Source organism: Triturus cristatus, chromosome 2_2 (assembly GCF_964204655.1).
Source record: "Triturus cristatus chromosome 2_2, aTriCri1.1, whole genome shotgun sequence".
Taxonomy (NCBI): Eukaryota; Metazoa; Chordata; class Amphibia; order Caudata; family Salamandridae; genus Triturus; species Triturus cristatus.
In genome coordinates this window covers 1,183,613,783-1,183,622,671 of record NC_140582.1, presented here as the reverse complement: position 1 = coordinate 1,183,622,671, position 8,889 = coordinate 1,183,613,783, and positions in this window count along the sequence as shown.

Genomic DNA, 8,889 nt, shown 5'->3' with positions numbered 1-8,889 from the left:
TAAACTGTTAAGTGTTAAATGTTTTAATACGTTCTATACATTGTGGTGTGAATGACTGTTCATTATTGTGTTTAATGTATTAAGTGTGTTCAAGATTAAGTAACCAGATCTAAAAATGCCGCTCTTTTCGAAATTAAGACAGATCAAAACTAGAAAAGGGGTACTCGAAGAAGCTGTTCCCATTCCACCTAGGGACACTCCAGGATACTTCATGCATCATAAACATGGCCTAGATGCCGTATTATTTCTTGATTTATGGGTGGACTACACCAAGGATTTACCAGAAAGTCAGAGATGGCCCGCAGCTGGGACCTGGGACGCAGATTGCATCATGAGAGTAGAAGAAGAATTATGGAAAAAGAAAGCCAGACAGTCACAGAAAGACGCCATTGAATTATGGCGTAAAGAATCATATAGACGTACAGAAAAAGCGCTCAGACAGGAAGAGAAAGGTAGGGGGAATTCAAATAAAGCCCGAGAAAATCTATTAATTGAGGAAGGTACCCGAGTAAAATCAGAACAAGTAGATAGACAAAGAAACACTCTTATAAATGGTATGTATCCTCTTCTGGCCGAAGGGTTACCTAAGGCTACCCCGGAAATACCAAAAGACTTGACTCCTCCATTGCTCCCGATAAAAGCACATCCCAAAACACATCCTAAAACAGCAAAGGACGTTTTCCTTTCCTCCTATTTAGATGACGTAGCTCCCGAGTATGCTAATTCCACCCCACACACACCGCTTGCCGATGGTGTTCAACATCAAGAGCATCCGTCTGTATCTCCGCAACAACAAACTCCTACACAAGTTCCAACAGGTCCGTCCGTTTCTACTGTTTTTCCCGCATCTACAATTTCTATCTTACGTCCAACGAATCCTTTCTTGCCCAGCACCTCAGATGGTGCTACAGGAGGTACGACAGACATATTTGCCACACCGCCGCGAAATAAACAGACCCTTAGAGATTTAGCACTCCAACGTACACCCCAACTAGCGACATCCGACATGTTTAAAGAACATCTTGTGGATTGTAGATATGACCCAGTGCCAGGTAAGCAGGACAGATTGCTACTATCATCACTACGTATAAGACGAGCTACATTGTATTTAATGACGATACCAGGAATGGTTGAACACCTAGACAATATATATCACTTTGTCCAAACAGGGCGAGGCCCAGAAAGTATTAATGAAGCTATGGAATACCAGAAAGTGGATGTACAAAGACAACTACTACGTTTTTTCATAAACTGCGTGATCAGGAACCAAGACAGGCCTGGGGAAGATCATGATACCATGCAAAAACTTGCCAAATGGGGTCAGAACATATCAGACGAGAAACATGATAGACAGGCGTGTATAATCGCCATGTATCGAAAGATCCGCAAGGAAGTAGAACGAATACATAAAGAAAGACGAGAAGCAGACAGAATTGAATCAGAGGAAGAGGAGGAGCAAGAATCAGAACAATTAGAAACGATAGCTTATGTAGGTAGAGGAAGACCCCATAATAATGCTAGAGGCTTTAATGATCCGATACGTCCGATACGTCCAGAATGTAATAGACATTTTCAAACCCCTATGTTAAATACAAGATCCCCTGAACACCTATTCCAAGCCGCTGATAAATTACTCCGAGATCGAAGGGGGTACCATATGCTCGATTCCATGGACGAACAAGAATTAGCCAGGTCAGCAGTACAATGGGCTGACAGTCCCAGCAAATACAGTGATGATGCACTAGCACACACGTTTCTGAATCTTGCCCCAGACGAACAGCGTTTAGCTAGTATATACATGATTCAACACCTCCTTATATTATATAAAAGCCAACACTCCGATCCTGGACCCTTACCTGACATATTGACAGAACTACTCACGAATAAATGGAGAGGGTCAGGTACTGATTTAATTAAAGAAATTCTAGAATTTCGAAACCAGTATATAGCTTTCGTGTGCCCAGAACACGTTCCAGTTCCCACTATGGGAAGAAAAATGTATCACATAGATAGACAGAATCCGTTACGCGAAGTACACCCAATCAGAGGTGAAGATAATAACTTTACACGTGTGTTTGTGTACACGCCTATAACTAAAATTGAATTATTAGAAATAAAGAAAGTAGTACCCAGCCATGACAAGGATCCAGCAGGTTTCCACCGTGAGATAAAAGACATGTTACTCATGGGAGAGTATACCTACCCCGACATTATGAAAATATTGAAAGTATTGATGCCTGCCGGTATTTACGAGAAACTCAAAGAAAAAGAATGGGAGGTGGGAGACCAAAAGATAGATTGGACAGAATTAGAAAACGAAGAAAAGGCCCGAGCTGCAGGATCAGGGCTTGGGGAAAAGACTACAGCACTACCAGGATTACTAGTGCAGGTACTGCCACGTTTATTAACTACGAAAAAGGAGGACTGGGGTGCAATCTCAGCCTGTAAACAAAAACAAGATGAAGACACTAGTGATTTCTATTCCCGATTTGAAAAATGTTTTGGTATAAATAGTGGCATAAAAGCAAGTAGCGAGTCATATCCACATCTGTTTGTGACAAAATTAGTTGAAAATTCTCTGCCGCAAGTCAAGAATAGAGTATTGAAATTTGAGAGTACCTGGCAAGGTAATACCCCGTCACAGATGTTACAATATCACCACAATAGAATTAGAGAAGAACAAGAACATGAACAAAGACGTATGAAAGATACAAAAATGAAAATGCTTGTTGCTCAGTCAGTTCCAGCTGATGGTCATCAAAAGGGTGATTCAACAGGTCCAGTTAAAGGGACATGTAACTATTGTAAACAACAAGGTCATTATATACACGATTGTCCAGTCCTGCAACATAATATTGCCACAGGTAGAACCCAGGAAAGACCACGTCCACCTAGACAGGATCAGAATCAACAACAAATCCCTCAGCATGCACAACCTAGGTCAGCTCCGCAACAACTAGCTCCGCAACAGGCAGCTCCACAACAGATGGTAGCACCACCACAAGCACAGCCTATTGCTGCCACACAAGCAACAACGCAACAGATGTATCAGTATGCACAAGCAGATTATCCCGATTATCAGCGATACACATGAAATAGCCTAGAGAGGGAAGTTGGCTTACCCCTTATTGAGGTTCCTGTAGACCAAGAGGGACCTTATGTACATAGTGAACTATTAGGGGAAGACAGAAAGTTTTTACTTGATACAGGAGCAAGCAGAATAACTATACGACGCAGTGAAGTTCCAGGGGCACGCCTCTCAGGCTCACAGAATATTTCCCTTGGATTCTCAGGAAAACCTATAATTAATGAAGTAACGCAACCCCTTCCACTTACGGTTGGTCCATTGACACGTACTACAGATTTATTGCTTACTAAATCATGTCCAGAAAACTTGTTAGGTATAAAAACATTGAAAGCTCTAGGAGCTATAATATGTTGTTCTCCGGAAGGAGTACGACTATTTCTACGTGACTTTAAAGGTCACTATGTGTCCAGAGACATGGACCACCGGCTGCAGAGTTTACCTACACATTTATGGGCACAAGGCCCCACTGATGTTGGTTGCATGAACATTACACCATATCGTGTCACACTAAAAACAGGAGTAGTACTACCACGAATGCGACAATACAAGTTACCACCAGATGCTGTTGTGGCTTTGCTGCAAATCATTGACGAGCTCATTGCACAGGGAGTGGTTGTAGAAACCGACTCCAATGTATGCAATTCCCCGATAATTCCGATTCTTAAAAGAACGGATCCAAAAGCATCACCAGTATATCGATTAGTTATTGATCTGCGCGAATTAAATAAATGTATTGTACCACAATACCCTGTGGTCCCAGATATCTCTTCATTACTAACAGCTATTGACTCAGAAGCAACGTTCTTCACTGTAATTGATCTCAAGAATGCTTTCTTTAGCGTCCCAATAGATCCGGAAAGTCAATATTTGTTCGGATTCAGTTTAAATGGACGAAGTTTTAAATTCACATGCGCTCCTCAAGGATTCACAGAAAGCCCCAGCATCTATAGCCAAGCACTGAAACGAGAACTTGACAGTATCCACATGCCAGTTAACACTGCCTTGCTTCAATATGTCGATGATTTGCTGATCACCGCCCGAAGCGAACCTGAATGTGAAAAAGCGTCACTGACGGTTTTAAGATTTCTGGCCGACAAGGGGCACAAAGTGTCCCCTTCTAAGCTGCAATTCTGTGTCCAGCGAGTTGATTACCTTGGGCACTCGCTGTCCAAGGAGGGAAGACAGCTTACACCTGATCGCATCCAGTTAATCGCTAACATGTCACCACCCAAGACACAAAAGGAGGTGCGGGCTTTTATAGGTCTCACTTCATACTGTAGGCAGTGGATCCCTCAATATGCATTTCTAGCAAAACCACTCATCCAGTTGACAACACAGGAGGCAGCCACATCGACTGTCCTCCCTTGGACTCAAGAACATGCACATGCCTTTGAAAGCTTAAAGAAAGCTTTATGTCAAGCACCTGTTTTAGCAACACCATGTTACAGTAAACAGTTTACACTCTTTGTTACAGAACGCGACGGTACTGCCTTGTCAGTACTCACTCAGGAACAAGCAGGATCACACAAACCATGTGCTTATTTCTCTAGTACATTAGATCCAGTAGCTCAGGCTCTTCCTGCGTGCCTGAAATCGGTGGCAGCAACAGCTTTAGCAATCAGACAAAGCGATGCCATAGTGTTAGGACATCAATTGACAGTACAAGTACCACACGCAGTAGAGGTTCTCTTGAACCACACACAAACACAACACTTGACTATAGCGAGACTCACCGGTTATGAATTAACATTGTTTCAGCCACATATAGAAATCAGACGTTGTAATACGTTAAATCCTGCCACACTTTTGCCAGTAAATGGAACAGATCCATTAGCACATGATTGTATTGAAGTCATTACTATCACGACGAAACCCAGACAAGACTTGACAGACATCCCTTTATCAGATCCAGACCTGACATTGTATGTAGATGGTTCATGTATGAGAACAAGTACAGGAGAGTTAGTGGCCGCTTACGCAGTCACAACAGACACTGAAGTCATTGAAACAAATTGTATTAATACTTTGTCAGCTCAAGCAGCAGAGCTCATCGCTCTGACACAAGCCTGTATTCAAGCCAAAAATAAGAAAGTCAACATATACACAGATTCACGTTATGCATTCGGAGTCGTCCATGACTTCGGCGTACTGTGGCAAGAGAGAGGTTATTTAACTTCTCACGGCGCCCATATCCAACACGGACCCCTCATTCAAGCCCTATTAGACGCGATTCATCTACCTACTGCAATATCGATTATGAAATGCAAAGCTCATACAAAAGTTACCGATATCATTTCTCAGGGTAATGACCTAGCTGACAGAACAGCTAAACAGACTGCTCAGAACCAGACTCATACAACTGACGCGACAAAGACAATAGTTCCGACACCAACACATTGCATGACAGTTAAGGATCCCGCCCTTGATGTAATTGACATACAGACACATGCTACACCAGAAGAAATAAAGAAATGGACTGAATTAGGAGGGATCCAAACGGATCAAGGATGGATGACGAAGGAAAAATCTATATGGTTTCTTCCCAACTCCATGGTTCAAGTCATCATTAACACAATACATAGTCCAGCGCACCTAGGAGAAAAAGCTATGCTAGATAGTATTCAACACATTTGGTTCAACAAACACTTGCGAGCAGCAGCCAAACAGAAAGTACGTACCTGTATGATATGTTGTTAGTTTAATCCAGGTAAAAGCATCCCCGTAGAGCAGGGTGGATTTCAACCTCCCGATCATGCTTTTGAAGTCCTCCAGATGGATTATATCCAGATGGAACGATGTCGAGGATTCAAATATGTTCTCGTAGTTGTCTGTGCTCTTTCCCGTTGGACAGAAGCCTACCCGGTTTCAGATTACACTGCCCCGACTACTGCCAAACAGTTAGTTCGAGAATTCTTCCCACGGTACGGTTTACCACGTGTTGTCTACTCAGATAACGGCCAGCCATTCTCATCCGAACTAATGAAACACGTTTCCCTTTTGTTAGGCTACAAATGGAAATTCCACTGTGTCCGACATCCTGAGGCAGCAGGTCTCGTGGAACGCCATAATCAAACTCTGAAAATCAGATTGTCCAAAATATGTAGAGAAAAAGGTGTTGATTGGGTAGTAGCCTTACCAGTTGCACTCTTTTATATGAGAATGGTAGCACATTCTCGAACAGGGCTATCCCCGTACGAGGGGATCTTCGGTGGACCACCAAATATGTGGGGGACGCCTATACCTCGCAAAATCACTGATGTTGACTGTAATATGCTGACAGATTACCTGGCTTCCTTGATGTCTGCACTACAATCTTGTCGTTCACAGGTAGCTGCAGCCTTTCCCGATAACACAGAGGTAAAGCCCCATGACGTGGTTCCAGGTGACCTGGTTCTGGTGCGGAATTTCGACCGGAAGACCCAACTGGAGCCTAGGTGGAAATCGCCTAAACTCGTTCTACTAACAACAAGGACAGCCGTGAAGATCGAGGGACGTAAAGGGTGGTTGCACTCGAGTCATGTCAAGAAATTTTATGGACTACCGTCCGATGTGAACACTCAGCCTTGCATTCCTTCACAGACTGATTTAAAGCTCCCCTTGGTTGAACCCACGGAAACTGAACTTTATAAACTGAAATTAAGGTCTAGCAAGTCAGACAATTTGATTGTTTAAGTCCTCTCCAAGGTGAATCGGTTGAATTTGTCTTTGACATGTATCCTCTAGACCGGAACAGAGAAAGAAATCGACAGATGCAGCTTAAAAAGCATGCGTATTGTAAATCACTTTGTAGTCATTGTACAGTAACATTATTAATTTTGTTTTTTCTAAGTTTTCTGATCATTATAACTAGTGTATTGCTTCATATGTATTACCCTATTTCAAAGCGTACTTACAATGTTACTGCTGAACATTCTTTTAGTGAATTACCTCCGCATGAGTTGTCCTATAGATTTGCGCTGCGCAACAACACTTTTATTAGTATGTTACATCATTCCCATCAGACCAGCAATGTTACCAATTGTTGGATATGTGGCCGACTCCCTCCCTATCAGAACTCAAGGGAGTTTTGCCCCTCTTTCCGTACCCATTCACTCATAATGGCTCCTGTGGAGCATGGTTTAGTTTGATCAATTCTCTAGATTCGAATTCAGTAGTTTATCAAGACAACTGGGTATGGGGAAACCTGAACCTAGTTTTGCTTAAAGTCTGCTACCCTAACAAGGAGGGACTTCCCAAAAGAACAGGAACTGATCTAGAAAATGAAGTATATGGATTAGGTAATTTTACACTTAACCTCCTGATTCTGAATGTTGAATCCGACGCTACACCAATCTTGCCCGCTATGTCAGTATTCCCAGTTAAAGGGGAATTATGTGTAAGAAAGAATGGTTCCATACACATGGGCCATAGTAAATGCACCACTGTAATAAAATTCAGTGATCAAGGCAAGTCTACATTTAGAGCTTCCCGTCATTCCTACTTCATATGTGGCCAGACCGCATATATACGTCTACCTCTAGATTGGGATGGTACCTGTTACATAGCATTTCTTCTGCCACCTGTCTTCCTAGCCCCTCCTGACTATCACCGAAATACCCATTTAGTACACAATATACAGCAGAGAGATCTCCCGATTGTCGATTACACTGAAACGACATGGGAGCAATACACAGATTTCAATAAAGGTTTCTTTCCTTATATAGGTACAGTCACTAATAGTAAGCTGATACGTAGATTAACTAGAACCCTTGAAGCAGTAGTGAACGAGACTACTTCCGCCTTAGGCAATTTAACAGAAGAGCAGTCTGCTATGCGGATTGTTGTGCTTCAAAATCGTCTTGTCCTTGACGTCATCCTGGCCGATAGGGGCGGAGCTTGTAGGGTCATCGGATCAAGTTGCTGTGTTTTCATACCAGAAAATTTGCCGTCAGTATATAAAGCCATAACTCGCCTTCATAAGATTATAAGCCAGATACACCAGAGTCCAGGCACCTGGACTTGGTCCGGTTGGTTCTGGAGCGTGTTGTCAGCCTCGGGATGGAGGATCCTATCCTTCCTAGGTATTGGCTTTCTCATACTATTCAGTTGCTGCTTATGTCTACAATGTGGGCCAGCGATTTGTGGTCTGTGTGCCACATCGTGTATCCCACATCCAAGTTTTCGTTCAAGATCCCGGAAGAAGAAAGAAGAACAAATGATGCTATATGAACAGATCGATGGATTGATGAAGATCGATATCTCCTGAGGGTCCGTAGGGGACAAGGAGGGAATATGAATTTTGTGATCAGTTATGTCCCCTATCGTAGACCCCAACGGCTCCATGTGCATGCTATAAGTACATGTATGTTCCCTCCAGTTCCAGTTATGAAGACGCAAATACATGTGCGTCCACCGTCAACATGTCTTCTTTCAGATCCGCCATGAATGGGTCAGATATTCCATTCCTAAGTATGAAAGGCCACCGACTTTATGTGGTTCACTTTCCACATTTTACAGATTCAGGCGAGTAGGCCCTGAATTCTGCCATCAAGCCTTTTCCTGCCTTCTGCCTCTGAAAGCTCCAGTCCGAGCCCGCATCCGTATCCCTGAACTTTGTCCTACTCTCTGCGTGGCTAACGGTGCCTGATCCAGCCTGTTGCCTGCCAAAAACTGTATTTCACCTTCAAGATTATCTGCTCCGCTCCTCATCCGATGCATTCCTGTCTAGTAGTTTAGGTAAACATTCTTCCAGCTACAGTGCAAAGGGCCAGGCCTCACTGTCCCCATGCAAGTAATTCATAGCCCCTGTTACCATGGAAGAT